This window comes from Adiantum capillus-veneris, chromosome 21, assembly GCF_014529385.1.
Source record: "Adiantum capillus-veneris isolate H3 chromosome 21, ASM1452938v2, whole genome shotgun sequence".
Lineage (NCBI taxonomy): Eukaryota > Viridiplantae > Streptophyta > Polypodiopsida > Polypodiales > Pteridaceae > Adiantum > Adiantum capillus-veneris.
Window position 1 is genome coordinate 58172039 of NC_140951.1, and position 20393 is coordinate 58192431.

A 20393-nucleotide genomic window follows, 5' to 3' on the forward strand; every position below is an offset into this window, starting at 1 on the left:
TACGTCAGGGTATGTCTTTACATTGGTTGGTGGAGCAGTATCATGGCGTTCTAGATTACAAGATTGTGTTACTCAGTCTACTACAGAGGCTGAATATGTTGCAGCATCAGAGGCATGCAAAGAATCAATTTGGCTTAATCGACTAGTAACAGATTTGGGAATCAAAGAAGAGATGCCTATGTTATATTGTGATAGTCAAAGTGCTATACAATTGGCTCGCAATCCAGTTTATCACTCAAAGACAAAGCATCTGGATGTGAAGTATCATTTCATCAAGGAAATGCTCGAGGATAAGCAACTTCAGGTTGTCAAAGTTCACACCATAGAAAATCTTGCTGATCTACTTACAAAAGGACTTCCCTCAAAGAGCTTTGCGCATTTTCGCAAGCAGTTAGGTGTAGGGTAATACATCACTTCTCTACATCTCTTGTATATTAGCTTGTATAGTAGCTTCTCTCACACTTAAAGTACCACATTGGACTTTAAGTGGGAGGTTGTTGGGGTATAAAGCCCAATGTGGTCACCCAGGTAAGTGGGCGGGCCGCCAAGTATGTACACATATTCTTTTGTAAAAACCTAATAAGAACTCACTATGCTCTACACATTACAATAGAGCGAGTTCACCATATCGTCGTGCTCTTCTTCTCGCACTCTCTCTCGCGTCGCACTTCCGCTCGTACTCCTTCATGGAGCATCTATGTAAGCTACAACTATGTTTCCAAAGTTCTAGTGTTGATGGAGCCGCCATCAAGTGCTTAAGGTTTGGATTCATTTGTGCATAAACTGAAGTATTTTTTGCATTTATTCTGGATGCTTTTGCAATATGTGAATCATCTTCAAAAAATGGCCTAGCAAGTGCATGGTTTTCAATGAACGAAAGAAGCACAGAAAGCTAGGGTGAATGAGATTTTGTGTCACTTATTAATGGTGTGCCCTCCAAACCAAGAGGATGATTTCTATGTGGACATGACGGTAGTTACGATGGCTATCAAAGTAGTTTTTTTGTAGAAGCTACAAGACAATATATTTTGAAAGCAATGTAATATGTCCCGGGGAGATGACCTAGACCAAAGTAGAGCAATGGGTGATGGATTTAATTTTTTTTGCAGGATGTTTAAAGTGCATCTAATTATACACAAGTTTTATGTGTTGACATCTAACAATGTGTTGTCAGAAGTGGTGTTGCATCTGAAGCAAGAAAAGTGAACTATGAAGTGGGTGCTAGAGCTGCAAGAGTTCAAATTCAAGCTCAACATTGGTTATACCAACGGATCCCACTAAGCAAACATTTTGGTCAATAAGGGTGTTGATTTCCTAGTGTATCCAAGGGTAAGATGAATCTAAGGAGGAGCCAAACCTGGAGGATGCTTTTACTATGTGGTTTGATGGAGCGTACCAAAGAGTAGTGCAAAACAGGAAGTGGTGTGGTAATACATGACCCATAGGGTAAAGTAATCTTTTGGAAGGCTTACAACCTTGAAGATGTCCACACCAACAATAAGGTTGAGTATCTTATTATTCATTTGGTTCTGAAGCAAAGGTGATGCATTGCTAGTTATCAAGAAACTTTTAGGCAAATGGTAGGTAAAGTGGTATCTCCTCAAGCATTGGTTTTTTCTATAAAAAATCTGTTGAACTCCTTTGAAGTGGTTCAGCTCAAGCATGTAAAGAGATTGCAAAACCAAGAGGTAGCCCATCAAGCAAGTAGTTGAGTAGGGGGGGAAGTTGTAGGTTTGTACGTAGCACTAGCCACTTATGAAGGTATAAAGACTCTTAAGGAGATATTTACAATTTGTTGGTTCAAGCCAGTGCTGAGAGGGGTTTGTCTAAGATTTGGAGAAGAAGGATTGTGCAAAGGTCCAAAAATTCACATAAATAAGTTGGGACCTGATGATATATGGTCAGGATGAAGTGCTAAGGAGGCATAATGCTAGATCACTGTCACAAAGAAAGAGGACAATTAGTTGAGAAACTGGGCATTTATCATCGATTTCCTTCACCCTACCACCCTCTTTAAAATGGTCTAGTGGAGAGGTGCCAATGGGCATCATTAAAATGTTGACAAAGTATGTTTACAAACACAAGATAGAGTGGGAATCAAACCTTGGAAATTGCTTATGAGCGTACTAGACATCCTACAAAAAGTGGATACAAATTTTACTATGTTTGTGCTGGTCACCAATTTATTCTTCTCTATTGTGCATACTCACTGCTATGATTGCAATTGGAAAAAATTTTAACCATGAATTGCGATTCATGCATCCAAACATGCCAAATTCATGCAAAATTTGACCTACAATTAAAACATAGCATGGGGGAGTCATCGTGTAAATGTTTGTAAGAATGGATTCCCCTAAACCTAAACCCCCCAAAATCTTGAGCTTTCAATCTACAAATGGTCATTTTACCCATTCCATGAAAAACTAATTTAAACACCAAAAGAGTATGACCAATAGCTTAGAGGACTTGTTAGGAACCTTTCCTCCAACTTTGGTGGAAATTGGGTGCAAAACATGGATGGAGATCTAGATGTACCCTCTTGGAAGTAGACTTAGCAGATTCAGAGTCCACATTGCTTATAGATGTAAGAATTATCAAGTGATCCAAAAATTGCAACAAAATGTTTTGAATTCTAAGAGATGTGAAATTTTAGAGTGTTAAGTAGAAGATTTAGAGAGTAGTAAGAACTTTTGAGATGTTTCAAAGTGCAAAACAAGTCAAGGAATGCTTGCCAACTAGGAAAATCTTGTCAGTGTAGCGAGGATGACTAGTAAAACTCTAATATCAATGAAAATTAACAGACAATAAAAATTGTGGATAAAAGCCAGACTCAAGGCATCAGATTAGCCAAAACCAACACCAACTAGCCAGTGGGATCAATCAAACTAGGCTCTTCAATATTGATATGGACAAAGTTGGCAAAGCTGGGCCGTAGACTAAGAAATTGGGTAAACTTTAGAAAAATAGATCCAAATTTGAAAAAAAATCACATATGTGCTAGGATACGCTATGGAACATGCCCCCAAAGTTTCACCATAGTATGTGACCAAACATGGATTGTGATCCACGTATCTTTTTAAAATTTCTAGACCAAAACCAAACCATCAAATTCCAAATGCCCACTAAAGCCTAACCTTGAAGTTTCAAGTGATTTGAACACCAAAACCTTTGTAAGAGTGCCAAAATTCCCCAAGTTTGTTGAAAAAATCAAAATTTTGGCTTAGATCCCAAACTAGTGACCCAAATCACAAACGATTTTGCCCTTAGCATCTCTATGACATCTAAATTAAATGGTGAAAGCAATTCATCAAAATGTGTTTTAACATGGATCACGATCCATGTATCTCATACTCAAAATTGATGTGCAACCCTTTGACCTAGTCCATGTAGTTGTCCCGGTCAAATTGATGAGGTTTGGTTAAATTTGGAACCATACTGATGAAGTTATGTTCATTTTTCATTTTATAGTCAAGTTTGTAGATGGCACCAAAGTAAAAGCAGCAATTTTCTAAAAGGAGCTTTGGACATTTTATTAGAAGTCCAAAGTCTTGGAGCCAATCTCAAAAGAGAAAAAGAAGATGTGGCCAGCATCTACTCCAGCTTAGGGAAACATATAGAAGCTAATAATTTAGTTTATATACAGCAACAAGCCCTAGAAGAAGCTCTAGTTCTCAAAGATATGCAAGTCATATGACATGGTGAAGCACACACTCTCCACCCTCTTGACCCTTCAAAAAGTGCCTACACCAGTCCCAACCTCTCAAGCACCTATGAGATCAAGGCTTTAAAAGATATTCTAGAATAGAAGAATCTCTATAGTGATATCTATTCAGCTAGATTGATGTCAGACAAATCCCAAGAAGAGCAAGAAATCAAAGAGCTAAAGGACCAATTATCCAAAGCACAAGCTAACCTCACAAGCCAAGCAAAAATGCACACAAGGTAACTACAAGCCAAATCTTTGGAGATGAGTGCTTTGCAATCGCTATAGTACTAGTCACTCAGACACAATAGCTAATTGAGTTTGAGAATATAGACTTCCCCCTAGTGGACGTCCCAATCACATCATCATGGGAAGAGATGCGGACACTGAAGAAGAGAAAAATTATATTGATGCTACTAGAGACAATCTCAAGAGGTGACTTGAAGACATACTATAGGAATTACATAAAGAGTACATGAAGTATGAGCTTAAAGTGATCGAATTGATTGCACTTCTCATGATAAAAAAAGATGAGGTTGTCAGGAACTTTGACCATGAGATGGTGGCCTCCCTCTCATAACGCAATAAGCACTCCTATGGTAAAGAAATCTTCTACCAGCACTAGAACCAAATGCCAAGGGAAACTATAAAGATGTACCAGTCATCACCAATCAAGTGTTACTCATCTTGGAGAGCCAACCATTATGGAGGAAGAAAGGGTTCAAGAAATGGCCCTAAGATGAGGCTTCTTACCAAAATTATCCACAACACCTTGGGATCAACCCAACCTACTACTACTGAATCTCAAGATGGCAATCTTGGGAAACATACTACACATGAAGGAGCGAGACACTTTCGGTTTTGAACTACCCACTGGTACTCTCCAAGCTTACCAACAACAACAAACCAATAGATGTATAAATGGTCCACACAGTGAAGGAAGTAATAACCATGATGAGATATGTGTCACATGCCAAATGCGCACACATTACCTACACACACGCACACATTTTTCTTCGCATAATCACCCCCAAAAACCTCCTGGATCAGCCCATGAGTAAGAAAAAACAATTTTTCATCCATCTCTCACTCATCTATTCACACACATTTGCATGCATACCCACTCCTCGACAAGGGCCCCAATGAGAACAATGGCGACCATTAGGATATCAACTAATGCATGCGACTATGATTGTAGACAACATGGAAAAGCTAAAGGCATGCTAGAGGCATACTTCAATGAGCATTGCATCACCAAATTGGACATCAATGGGCCTCTGTCAAAACCATCTCGCACACACCTTGGACGTTGTCTTCAATGATACGACCACTTGTAAATCTCTCATTTTACCCTATGTATCACTACTTTCATCTTTCCTTGTAATTTTAAAGCCAAAAATTCATTGTATATTCTCATGCTCTATATACCACTATCCACCCACATAGTAGAGGGCATCTAGCCTATGTCATTGTCCCTAAATAATGCCAAGGCAATGGTCTTCTTAGAGGGGTAAGGTCATGTGACGAGGCTCTCTTTGTCTTCAATTAAAAATTGTAGAAGATTCCCTCCTCTCTAGCTAGATAGGAGGGTTAGAGGTCACTCTCAACACTCCCCCCCCCCCCCCCCCCCCCCCACACACACACACACACACATACCATGATCAATTGGAAATTGTCTCATCATCGCCCTATAATACTCAGAGAGAGACATTGCCAAATAACACACAACAACAAGAACACTATTCATGACATGAGATACAAGAGAGGTAGCACAATACAACTGTGGGATGCACAACCACTCACCACATACACTCACATAGAAATCATGCACTAGGGTAGTAGGAAAGCACATGAAGGAACCATGAGATCTAGGACAAAAGACGTCAACTCAACTCTACTCTTGGGCACTCCTAGCACTTGTCATCACTCATGATGCTTCCGATGTCCCCATCGTCATGATGGTTTGCACACTATTCTTGTCGCTAATCCACTAACTTGCTAACTCAAAAGATTGCCATGCACGATATGGCAGTCTACACTTCATCATATACACCTCGCATTAGGATCTCTCTCTCTCTCTCTCTCCTTCCCCCCCCCCCCCCCCCCCCCTCTAGATGTTGGTGTCAACTCTTGGACACCTTTGTAAGTATCATTAAGAAATGTGTTTGATCTTCTCATGCTTTGTGTAGATTCTCTCTTTCTCTTTATCTCTCTCTCCTTGGATCTCCATCTTGAGATATGCTTGCTAGTGTTTTTTCATGTCATACTGTGTGTGTTTTATCAAGCATCTCATGCTGTAATGCCTCCACTAGCCAACTGCTCCTATAAAAAATATAAAACATAGACCACTCACATGTTCCACCCATAACACCATGTTGATTGTTCTCCTTCTACTATAGGAATCATAAAGTGTTTTCTTGTTGGCTTAGCTAGATGATATGCCATTTCTATTGTCTTGTCAGTTTGTGTCTACATCCTAGCCACTGATAGCCAGTTTTTGAAAATCAAGAAAAAGAAGAAAAGTTTTTGTTTCCTGTGCCAAAAGCACGGCAACAACTAGTTTGTGACACCCTCGTGGGTCCCTCAACCAAGATGTGATGCCCGGCTTTCGGAGCCTGGCTGCGTGAACTAACCCCACTCAAGGGGAGCCACCATGCCACCCTCTTCTCTTCCATGCATATGCCCACAGTGAGCTACCCCCCCTGCACACACTCGCTCAATCCCTCCTCCATTATCACCAAAGGACAGCTTCTCTCTCTTTTCCTTGGCTCCACCAATCCACCTCCCTCTCTCTCTCCCTCATTTCTGTGTCACCAAGCCCATAGGGCGCATAAAATAATCCACCTCCCTCTCTCTCTCCCTCATTTCTGTGTCACCAAGCCCATAGGGCGCATAAAATAATATTTCTCTCTCAAGGGCCGCCATGCATGGGACAAGAGTCTCGCTCACTCTCTCTTTCATTAGTCACACACACACACACACATACACTCACATTTACCTCCCTCATCTCTCCCCTCCCATCCTCTCTCTCTCTCTCTCTCTCTCTCTCTCTCTCTCTCTCTCTCTCTCTCTCTCTCTCTCTCTCTCTCTCTCTCTCTCTCTCTCTCTCTCTCTCTCTCTCTCTCTCTCTCTCTCTCTCTCGTTTGTCAACCAAGGTGGGCCGCCACACTCCCTCACTCTTTCCCTCACCCACTCCCCTCTCTCCTCATTACCCATTCTCCCTAGCCCTCTACATCCCCTCATTCCCCTCACACTCTCCCTCTCCCTCTCTCTCTCTCCCTCGCTCAGCCTCCCCTCCACTTTCTCCCTCTTTTGTTCTCAGCATGAGAAAGCGAATAATCTCTCTCTGCCTTCCGTTGACCCTCCTTTCTCGTTTCGGCAACAGCCGAGTGGGCTCAGCATATTCTCTCTCTCTCTCTCTCTCTCTCTCTCTCTCTCTCTCTCTCTCTCTCTCTCTCTCTCTCTCTCTCTCTCTCTCTCTCTCTCTCTCTCTCTCTCTCTCTCTCTCTCTCTCTCTCTCTCTCTCTCTCTCTGTTGCTCGCTCACACTCGCTCTCTCGGTCATCTACTCTCTCTCTCTCTCTCTCTCTCTCTCTCTCTCTCTCTCTCTCTCTCTCTCTCTCTCTCTCTCTCTCTCTCTCTCTCTCTCTCTCTCTCTCTCTCTCTCTCTCTCGCGTGCTCTATGTAGCTGCACCTAGCTCAACCCAATAATCTCTCTCCCCCTACACACACCACACACACACACTCTCTTGCCATCACTCATGCTCTCTCAGATTCTCTCTCTCGCTTTTTGTGTAGCCTCCATGTGGGTGCAGACAGTTTCTTGCTCTCTCTCTCACCTACGCACACACACACACACACACACACACCCATACACACAAACATACCCCATCCCTCTCTCCATCACTCTCTCTTCCCCCCCCCCCCCCCCCTTCACTTTACTCTTGGACTCTCTCTCTCTCTCTCTCTCTCTCTCTCTCTCTCTCTCTCTCTCTCTCTCTCTCTCTCTCTCTCTCTCTCTGTCCCATTCACCAGCCTGCACAGCAGGCACGAAGCAGTTTCTTTTTCTCTCTCTATCTACACACACGCACACTCACCCCAACCCCTCTCTCCCCATCACCCGCCTTCTCCTCACTCCCTCGTTCTCTGTAATCGGCACATGCAGCACGTAAAATTATAAAAATATATAATAAATGTATTTTCTCTCGCTCTCGTTCACACACACACACACACTTTTGTTATTTACACACACACTCTCACACACTATCCCTACACACACACACAACCCATAGTACATATGCACACACACTCACAAGCACCTACACCCTCACACCATTTTATACACCCACACATGCATTTACGCACTCACAAGCACATGCACATACATACACGAGTACACGGCACGTGCACGCACACAATAAAACAACACAGCACGCCATATGCACGCCATATGCACACATAAGAAAGAAGAAACAATGAAGCTCGACATTGATGAAGAAGGACGACCAAATCACGCGATAGAAACACCGATTCAAGAAATGACACCGAAGGCATGCTTCGGCCATTGGGAAATGAATCTCCATGCCACTCTATGGGCGTATAGAGTTTCGTTCAAGAGAGTTAACCATCATCATTGATACCAACAATTCCGGAATTCAACGTGCCAAAGCATCTTGACGGCACAATAAAGCAAAGAGCACACAAGCTACAGATTTTCTCTTTGGGAAACAGCAACAAGAAACCTCGACCTACTCAAGACCCAACTCTTGCACAGCATAATGGTTTAAGTTGCATTAATCTTCAAAGCATGGTAGAGCCAACCAAGGCTATCCATAGACAGGATTGTTTAACCCATGCACATAGTCATCCTGGAGTACGCCATCTAGGAGGGGTGGAAGGGAACTAAGTAATTAAGGGCAATGTTTGAAGAGGGAGGAGAAAGTCGTATGTTAATGTGTGATTTTTTGAAAAATTACCTAATAATTCCCTTTAAAAAATCATCAATAGGGGAATTTAACTGATAACATCTCCCTGATGAGTGTAAATAGTGTATATACTATCAAAATATTTACCAAAAAATAGCTTTTTTTGCTTATTTTTATCATTTTTCCTGATATTGGGACTTACAAATGGAGAAATCCGCCAGAAAACAATAAAGCGCTATTTCTCGATGGATTTTCTTAATTGTTGATTTTTCACTTTGCTTTTTCAATGCATTTTATTATTTTCTTTGATTTTTGAAAAAGTCAAAAATTAATAATAAATAGCAAAGGAGCTCAGATGGAGAAACTGAAGATACGCTGATGGTCACAAGGACAAGCGGACATGCACAAAAAAATTCAATCGAATCGACAAATGAAAGCGGGAAGCCTAAATTAGGCCTTCAAGGCCTACTTTTGCAAATTCTTGCAAAATGAGCTAATGGAATCCGATTGAAGAAATTTTTGCCTTCTCTACGTGTAGTCGTGTTGGGACAGCTTTCTGTTCGCGTCAATTTTGCTCATGGCGGCGTATGGAATCAATTTTGGTCATCTTCAGCTTTCTCGCCAGTCATTTTTCAATATTTTTTCCAAGCTTTAAAGTGCCCCAATTGGAGTTGTGCTCTTCAGGTTACGAGTAGTTCTCTGCAGGGTTATGGCTATGGAAGCCTAGTGGCAAATTGTGTATAGACAGATTCGGAGGGCATGTATCTATGAATTGTGGAATTTATGTTGAAGTTGTGGGTTTGTGATGTTTGATTGTGAAAGGAGATACTCTTGTATTAATATGCATTGGTCGGTGTGTGTTGTAAATCCCCACTTTGACAGGGTTTTGCTCCTATGTGACATAGTCTCTTGGGTGGGCGACAACTAGTAAATTCCCAAGGGTCTACTCCTATTGGACTTGTGGTGTTTCAAAAGGATTTTTCAAATATTTTGGTGTCTTGTAGTTCTCTTTCAACGCTCTTGGGTGATATCGATATAGAGGTGTTTCAGTTTGCTTGTTTCTTTACATACAAGCATTGTGGTAGTCTCCACAAATCTAAACTCTTTAAAAATGTGCACAAAACAATGAATAGGCAAACACCAACTCAAAGCCCACAGACCTAGACGCTTTAGAGTATTTCAAAGAGTTTTCGACATCTATTATCATCTTTTACTTGAAAGATGCTACCGACCACAAATCTCGCACCGTCCATGGCCCATACTTAATAAGGAAATTACTTTCATGGGTTCAAGCGTTCCAAACTCTTATGTGGAAGTAGGCACAATATAGGAGTGAGAATAGAAGAAAATCCTTCTTTGAACCAGTTTGGTTGGGCAAAGATGTGCGAACATTGTTGCTCCAATATCCGCATGTATAGCATTGAATGTACCCGAGAGACTATGTAGTGGCTGCTCCTCCACCAACGTGGATGGAAATTTGACTATAAATGCATGGCAAATCTTAAGTATGAATCCATAATAACATTACACTGTGATTTAATACCTAGCTTTGTGTTCTCAAAACATGCACTTACAATGTGTTGGAAATCGAGGTGGTTGTTGCAATTGCATGCTTGACATTGAGAAAACATGTTGCACAATGGCTACGGTCCCCTTGTCTTTGCGGTTCTTGAAGCCAAGGAGCTTTCCTTTCCAATGATGATCCAAGTTTGCACGATTACGCACACGATGAGGGCCAATAGAAGATGGTTGTATGTATACCCAAGCACCTTTGGTGAACTCTTGTGGCACCCACTCATCATCTATACCTCTAGTGTTGTGGAATGCAAGTGTTGTGACCTCATCCTTTGGCCACCTTTGCGAAGTAGGTTGGCCATGGTTGAGCAAAGAAAATTAGGAGGAGGAGCAGGACCTTGCTTGTTGCTACAATATAGGTGGGATAAAGTGATAGGAGAAGGTGGTTAACCCTTGCTCAGTGTGGCAATGGGAGGAGAAAGTGGATAACCCTTTCTTGGTGTGGCAATGGAAGGTGGTAGGGGAGAAGAGAGGAGCTGCAACAATGGAGATGGTGTAGAGAGAGAGTGTTGGAGTAGAGGATGAGTGTGATGGTTGCAACCAAGGAGGGGTTGGAAAAGGGGTTCTAGAGAGAGAAAATCACTTTTTGCCTAAGGACTACTTTTGGAAGGGTTCTGGATAGGAAAATAAAAGTTTTCAAAAGTTTTCTTTTTTAAATTGAATTTTTGGGTTTTTGTGTGCACGTTTTGACTTTTTGAGGTCAAAAAATGCTTTTTTGACCATAAAATAGATTTAGGGGGGTTTAAGAAGATAAGATTTGAGTTTTGAAAATTTTGAAAATTTTGAGATTTTTTCAAAACCGGATCAAAAAGGAATGAAGTTGGAGGTTCCATATGGCCTACTCCCTCCCCACCCCCCCTTCTCACTAGGTAAGAGCCCATTAAGAAGTGTAATACTTCTTTGTCCCCCTACATTTTTTAGGGCATAGAGTGTGTCCACCACCCTCTTCTCATTGGTTGGCCTCTAATTAACCTTAATCCCAAAGGACCTCTAGAGGGTTCATATTTTTTCTAATAGATGGCCAAGTGATGAATGCCCCTGACTTTAAGATATGGTTAGAATGGCCAAGTCGTGGATCTAAGAACACCAACTATTGGATCCACATTTCAAGCGTTCATTCTAAGGACCAAGTGGTGGATCTTTGATGCATCTAATTCCCAATTCTTAGCCTAAATGGCCAAGTGGTCAATCTAGGATCTACTCATCCCACACCATTCTGTAAAATTACAATTGTTATGATGGCCAAGTGTTAATTGCACTTAACTTTAAGAGATGGTTAGAATGGCCAAATGGTGGATCTTTGATGCACCTACTTCCCAATTTTTAGTCTAATTGGGCAAGTGGTGGATCTAGCATCTACTCATCCCACAAACATTGTGTAAAATTACAAGTGTTATGATGGCCAAGTCCTGAATGCACCAAACTTTCAGACATGGTTAGAATGGCCAAGTTGGATGTAGGAGACACCAACAATTGGATCCACAATGCAAGCCTTCGATACAATGACCAAGTGGTGGATTGTTAATGTATCTAATTCCCAATTCTTAGTTTAAATAGCCAAGTGGTGGATCTAGGATCTACTCATGTCACAAACATTGTGTAAAATTACAAGAGTTATAATGGCTATGTGTTGAATGCACCTAACTTTAAGACATGGTTAGTATGGCAAAGTGGTGGATCTAGGAGACACCAACAATTGGATCCACAATTCAATCCTTTGTTTGAATGGCCAAGAGGTGGATCTTTGATGCACCTTCTTCCCAATTCTTAGTCTAAATGGCCAAATGGTGGATCTATGATCTACTCATCCCACAAACATTGTGTAAAATTACAAGTGTTATGATGGCCAAGTGATGAATGCACCTAATTTTAAGACAAGTTTAGAATAGCCAAGTGGTGGATCTATGAGACACCAACAATGGGATCCACAATTCAAGCCTTTCTTACAATGGCCAAGTGGTGGATCTTTGATGCACCTACTTCTCAATTCTTAGTCTAAATGGCCAAGTGGTGGATATAGGATCTACTCATCCGACAAACATTGTGTATAATTACAAGTGTTAAGATGGCCAAGTGCTAAATGCATCTAACTTTAAGACATGGTTAGAATGGCCAAGAGGTGGATCTAGGTGACACAAAAGTTGCATCTAAAATTCAAGCCTTCGCTATAATAGCCAAGTGGTGGATGTTTGATGTATGTAATTCCCAATTCTTAATCTAATTGTCCAAGTGGTGGATCTAATATCTACTCATCCCATAAACATTGCGTAAACTTACAAGTGTTATAAAGGCCAAGTGTTCATTGCACCTAACTTTAAGACATGGTTAGGATGGTTAAGTGGTCGATCTAGGAGACACCAACAATTGGATCCAAAATTCAAGCTTTTGTTTTAATGGCCAAGTGGTGGATCTTTAATACATAACCTTCCCAGGTCTTAGTCTAAATGGCCAAGTGGTGGATCTATGATCTACTCATCCCACAAACATTGTGTAAAATTACAAGTGTTATGATGGTCATGTGTTGAATGCACCTAACTTAAAGATATCGTTAGACTGGCCAAGTGGTGGATCTAGGAGACACAATCAATTGGATACGCAATTTAATTCTTTGTTATAATGGCCAAGTGGTGGATCTTTATGCACTACTTCCCAATTGTTAGTCTAAATGACCAAGTGGTGGTTTTAGGATCTATTCATCACACCAACATTGTGTAAAATTACAAGTATTATGATGGTCAAGTGTTGAATGTACCTAACTTTAATACATGATTAGAATGGACAAGTGGTGGATCTAGGAGACACGAACTACTGGATCCACATTTCAAGGCTTTGTTAGAATGGCCAAGTGGTGCATCTTTGATGTATCTAAATCCCAATTATTAGTTTGAATGGCCAAGTGGTATATCTAGGATCTACTGATCCCACAAACATTGTATAGAATTACAAGTGTTATGATGGCAAAGTTTTAAATGCAGTTAAATTTAAAACATGGTTAGAATGGCCAAGTGGTGGATCTACGAGACACCAACAACTGGATCCACATTTTAAGCATTAATTATAATGGCCAAGTGGTGGATCTTTGATGCACCTACTTTCCAATTCTTAGTCTAAATTGCCAATTGAAGGATCTATAATCTACTCATCCCACAAAAATTGTGTAAAATTACAAGTGTTATGATGGCCAAGTGTTGAATGCACCTAGCTTTAAGACATGGTTAGAATAGCCAAGTGGTGGATCTAGTAGACACAATCAATTGGATCCATAATTAAAGCCTTTGTTATAATGGCCAAGTGGTGGATCATTGATTCATCTAATTTTGAATTCTTAGTCTAAATGGACAAGGGGTGGATCTAGGAGACCCAATTTATTCGATCCACAATGAAAGCCTTTGTTATAATGGCCAAGTGGTGGATCTTTGATTCATCTAATTCCAAATTCTTAGTTTAAATGGACAAGGGGTGGATCTAGGATCTACTCATCCAAAAAACATTGCGTAAAATTACAAGTATTATGATGGCCAAGTACTAAATGCACTTAACTTTAAGACATGGTTAGAATGGCCAAGTGGTGGATCTAGGAGACACCAACAATTGGATCCACAATTCAAGCCTTAGTTATAATGGCGAGGTGGTGGATCTTTGATGTATCTAATTCTCAATTCTTAAACTAAATGGCCAAGTGGTTGATCTAGAATCTACTCATCCCACAAACATTATGTAAAAGTACAACTGTTATGATGGCCATGTATTGAATGCACCTAGCTTTAAGACATGGTTAGAATGGCCAAGTGGTGGATCTAGGAGACACAATCAATTGGATCTAGAATTCAATCCTTTGTTATAATGACCAAGTGGTGGATCTTTGATGCACTACCTCCCGATTGTTAGTTTTAAATGGCCAAGTGGTGAATTTAGGATCTATTCATCCCACAAACATTGTGTAAAATTAAGAGTGTTATGATGGCCAAGTGGTGAATGCACCTAACTTTAAAACATGGTTAGAATGGCCAAGTCGTTGATCTAGGAGACACCAACACTTGGATCCACATTCCAAGCGTTTGTGCTAATGGCCAAGTGGTGGATCTTTGATGCATCTAATTCCCAATTCTTAGTCCAAATGGTCAAGTGGTGGATCTAGGGTCTACTCATCCCACATACCAAGCGTTTGTGCTAATGGCCAAGTGGTGGATCTTTGATGCATCTAATTCCGAATTTTGAGTCCAAATGGTCAAGTGGTGGATCTAGGGTCTACTCATCCCAGAAACATTGTGTAAATTACAAGTGTTATGATGGCCAAGTGTTGAATGCACCTAACTTTAAGATACGGCTAGAATGGCCAAGTATTGGGTCTACGAGACACCAACAACTGTATCCACAATTCAAGCCGTTGTGATGATGGCCAAATGGTGGATCCTTGATGTATCTAATTCCCAATTTGTAGTCTAAATCACCAAGTGGTGGATCTATGATCTACTTATCCCACAAACATCGTGTAAAATTAAAAGTGTTGATTACACCTAACTTTAAGACATGGTTAAAATGTCCAAGTGGTGGGTGTTTGATGCCGTTACTTCCCAATCATCTGTCTGAATGGACAAGTAGTGGATTTGGGATCTACTAATCCCACAAACATTGTGTAAAACCACAAGTGTTATGATGGTCAGGTGTTGAATGCACCTAACTTTAAGACATGGTTAGAATGGCCAAGTGGAGGATCTAGGAGAAACCAAAAATTGAATCCACAATTCAAGACTTTGTTATAATGGCCAATTGCTGGATCTTTGATCCACCTACTTCGCAATTCTTAGTTTAAATGGCCAAGTGGTGGATTTGGGAGACATGAACTATTGGATCCACATTTCAGGGCTTTGTTAGAATGGCCAAGTGGTGGATCTTTGATGTATCTAAATCCAAATTCTTAGTTTGAATGGCTATGTGGTGGATCTAGGATCTACTCATCCGACAAACATTGTATATAATTACAAGTGTTATGATGGCTAAGTCTTAAATGCACCTAAATTTAAAACATGGTTAGAATGGCCAAGTGGTGGATCTAGGAGACACCAACAATTGGATCCACAGCTTAAGCATTAATTATAATGGCCAAGTGGTGGATCTTTGATGCACCTACTTTCCAATTCTTAGTCTAAATTGCCAATTGAAGGATCTATAATCTACTCATCCCACAAAAATTGTGTAAAATTACAAGTGTTATGATGGCCAAGTGTTGAATGCACCTAGCTTTAAGACATTGTTAGAATAGCCAAGTGGTGGATCTAGGAGACACAATCAATTGGATCCATAATTAAAGCCTTTGTTATAATGGCCAAGTGGTGGATAATTGATTCATCTAATTTTGAATTCTTAGTCTAAATGGACAAGGGGTGGATCTAGGAGACCCAATTTATTCGATCCACAATGAAAGCGTTTGTTATAATGGCCAAGTGGTGGATCTTTGATTCATCTAATTCCAAATTCTTAGTTTAAATGGACAAGGGGTGGATCTAGGATCTACTCATCCAAAAAACATTGCGTAAAATTACAAGTATTATGATGGCCAAGTGCTAAATGCACTTAACTTTAAGACATGGTTAGAATGGACAAGTGGTGGATCTAGGAGACACCAACAATTGGATCCACAATTCAAGCCTTAGTTATAATGGCGAGGTGGCGGATCTTTGATGTATCTAATTCTCAATTCTCAAACTAAATGGCCAAGTGGTTGATCTAGATTCTACTCATCCCACAAACATTGTGTAAAATTACAACTGTTATGATGGAAATGTGTTGAATGCACCTAGCTTTAAGACATGGTTAGAATGGCCAAGTAGTGGATCTAGGAGACACAATCAATTGGATCCACAATTCAATCCTTTGTTATAATGACCAAGTGGTGGATCTTTGATGCACTACCTCCCAATTGTTAGTTTTAAATGGCCAAGTGGTGACTTTAGAATCTATTCATCCCACAAAAATTGTGTAAAATTAAGAGTGTTATGATGGCCAAGTGGTGAATGCACTTAACTTTAAAACATGGTTAGAATGGCCAAGTCGTTGATCTAGGAGACACCAACAATTTGATCCACATTCCAAGTGTTTGTGCTAATGGCCAAGTGGTGTATCTTTGATGCATCTAATTCCCAATTCTTAGTCCAAATGGTCAAGTGGTGGATCTAGGGTCTACTCATCCCACAAACATTGTGTAAAATTACAAGTGTTATGATGGCCAAGTATTGAATGCACCTAACTTTAAGACATGGCTAGAATGGCCAAGTAATGGATCTACGAGACACCAACAACTGTATCCACAATTCAAACCGTTGTGATGATGGCCAAATGGTGGATCCTTGATGTATCTAATTCCCAATTTGTAGTCTAAATCACCAAGTGGTGGATCTATGATCTACTTATCCCACAAACATTGTGTAAAATAAAAAGTATTGATTACACCTAACTTTAAGACATGGTTAAAATGTCCAAGTGGTGGGTCTTTCATGCACTTACTTCCCAATCATGTGTCTAAATGGACAAGTGGTGGATTTGAGATCTACTAATCCCACAAACATTGTGTAAAACCACAAGTGTTATGATGGTCAAGTGTTGAATGCACCTAACTTTAAGACATGGTTAGAATGGCCAAGTGGAGGATCTAGGAGAAATTAAAAATTGGATCCACAATTCAAGACTTTGTTATAATGACCAATTGGTGGATCTTTGATCCACCTACTTCGCAATTCTTAGTCTAAATGGCCAAGTGGTGGATCTAGGATCTACTCATCCCACAAACATTGTGTAAAATTACAAGTGTTATCATGGAAAAGTGTTGAATGCACCTAACTTTACGACATGGCTAGAATGGCCAAGTGTTGGATCTAGGAGACACCAACAATTGGATCCACATTTCAAGCCTTTGTTATAACGGCCAAGTGGTTGATCTTTGATATACGTACCTCCCAATTCTTAGTCTAAGTGGCCAAGTGGTGGTTTTAAAATCTACTTATGCCACAAACATTTTGTAAAATTACAATTGTTATGATGGCCAAGTGATGAATGTACCTAACTTTAAGATATGGTTAGAATGGTCATGTGGTGGATCTAGGAGACACCAATAACTTGTATCCACATTTCAAGAATTCATTATAATGGCCAAGTGGTGGATCTTTGATGCACCTATTTCTCGAATTTTAGTATAAATGGCCAAGTGTTGGATCTAGGATCTACTCATTCCATAAACATTGTGTAAACTTACAAGTGTTATGATGGCCAAGTGTTGAAAGTACCTAACATTAAGACATGACCAAGTAATAGATCTAAGAGACACCAAGTGTTGGATCTAGGATCTACTCATTCCATAAACATAGTGTAAACTTACAAGTGTTATGATGGCCAAGTGTTGAAAGCACCTAACTTTAAGACATGGCCAAGTAATAGATCTAAGAGACACCAACAATTGGATCCACAATTCAAGCCTTCAATATAATGGCCAAATGTTGGATCTCTGATGCACCTACTTCCCAATTCTTAAACTAAATGACTAAGTGTTGGACCTAGGATCTACGCATCCCACAAACATTGTGTAAAATTACAAGGGTTATGATGGCCAAGTGTTGAATGCACCTAGCTTTAATACATGGTTAGAATGGCCATGTGGTGGATCTAGGAGACACCAACAATTGGATCCACAATTCAAGCCTTTGTAATAATGGCCAAGTGGTGGATCTTTGATGCCCTACTTCCCAATTCTAAGTCCAAATGACCAAGTGGTGGATCTAAGATCTACTCATGCCACAACCATTCTATAAAATTACAAGTGTTATGATGGCAAGTGTTGAATGCACCTTCCTTTAAGACATTGCTAGAATGGACAAGTGGTGGATCTTGGAGACACCAACAAGTCGATCTACAATTGAAGCCATCGCTGTAATGGCCAAGTGGTGGATCTTTGATGTATCTAATTCCCAATTCTTAGTCTAAATGTCCAAGTGGTGGATCTAAGATCTACTCATCCCACAAACATTGTGTAAAATTACAAGTGTTATGATGGCCATGTGTTCATTGCACCTAACTTGAAGACATGGTTAGAATGGCCAAGTGGTCGATCTAGGAGACACCTATAATTGGATCCAAATTTCAAGCCTTTGTTTTATTGGCCAAGTGGTGGATCTTTCATGCACCAACTTCCCAGTTCTTAGTCTTAATGGCCAAGTGGTGGATCGAAGTTCTACTGATCCCACAAACTTTGTGTAAAATTACAAGTGCAATGATGGCCATGTGTTGCACCTAACTTTAAGACATGGTTAGAATGGCCAAGTGGTGGATCTAGGAGACACAATCAATTGGATCCACAATTTAATCCTTTGTTATAATGGCCAAGTGGTGGATCTCTGATGCGCTACTTTCCAATTGTTAGTCTAAATGGCCAAGTGGTGGATTTATGATCTAATTATCCCACCAACATTGTGTAAAATTACAAGTATTATGATGGTCAAGTGTTGAATGTACCTAACTTTAAGACATGGCTAGAATGGACAAGTGGTGGATCTAGGAGACACCCACAATTGGATCCATATTTCACGGCTTCCTTATAATGGCCAGTGGTGGATCTTTCATGTATCTAATTCCCAGTTCTTAATCTGAATGGCCAAGTGGTGGATCGATGATATACTCATCTCACAAACATTGTGTAAAATTATAAGTGTTATAAGCGCCGCATGTTAAATGCACTTAACTTTAACACATGGTTATAATGGCCATGTAGTGGATCTAGGAGACACAAATAATTGGATCCACATTTCAAGAATTTGTTATAATGGCCAAGTGGTGGATCTTTGATGCACCTACTTTCAAGTTCTTAGCTTAAATGGCCAAGTGGAGGATCTATGATCTACTCATCACATAAAAATTATGTAAATTTAAAAGTGTTATGATGGTCATGTGTTGATTGCACCTAACTTTGAGACATGGTTAGAATGTCCTAGTGGTGGATCTAGGAGACACAATCAATTGGATCCACAATAATAGCCTTTGTTATAATGGCCAAATGATGGATCTTTGATGCACCTACTTCCCAATTCTTAGTCTAAATGGCCAAGTGGTTGATCTAGGATCTACTCATCTCGCAAACATTGTGTAAAATTACAAGTCTTATGATGGTCAAGTGTTCATTGCACCTAACTTTAAGACATGATTACAATGGTGAAGTGGTGGATCTTTGATGCACTAACTTTCCAGTTCTTAGTCTAAATGGCCAAGTGGAGGATCTATTATCTACTCATCCCACAAAAATTGTGTAAATTTAAAAGTGTTATGAGGGCCAAGTGATGATTGCAACTAGCTTTAAGACATGGTTAGAATTGCCAAGTGGTGCATCTAGGAGACACAGTTAATTGGATCCACAATTAAATCTTTTGTTATAATGGCCAAGTGGTGGATCTTTAATTCATCTAATTTTCAATTCTTAGTCTAAATGGACAAGGGGTGGATCTAGGAGACAAAATTAATTGGATCCATAGTTAAAGCCTTTGTTATGATGGCCAAGTGGTGGATCTTTGATTCATCTAATTCTCAAATCTTAGTATAAATGGATAAGGGGTGGATCTAGGATCTACTCATCCAAAAAACATTGTGTAGAATTACAAGTGTTATGATGGCCAAGTGCTAAATGCACTAAGCTTTAAGACATGGTTAGAATGGCCCAGTTGTGGATCTAGGAGACACAATTTAATGGATCCACAATACAATCCTTTGTTATAATGTCCAAGTGGTGGATCTTTGATGCATCTTACTTTCAATTCTTAGTCAAAATGGCCGAGTGGGGGGATCTAGGATATACTCATCCCACCAACATTGTGTAAAATTATAAGTGTTATGATGGCGGGGTGTTGAATGCACCTAACTTTAAGACATGGTTAGAATGGCCATGTGGTGGATCTAGAAGACACAAATAATTGAATCCACATTTCAAGCATTTCTTATAATGGCCAAGTGGTGGATCTTTGCTGCACGTACTATGGCCAAGTGGAGGATCTATGATCTACTCATCCCACAAAAATTATGTAAGTTTACAAGTGTTATGATGGCCAATTATTGATTTCACCTAGCTTTAAGACATGGTTAGAATGTCCAAGTGGTGGATCTGGGAGACACAATCAATTGGATCCACAATTAAAGCCTTTGTTATAATGGCCAAAT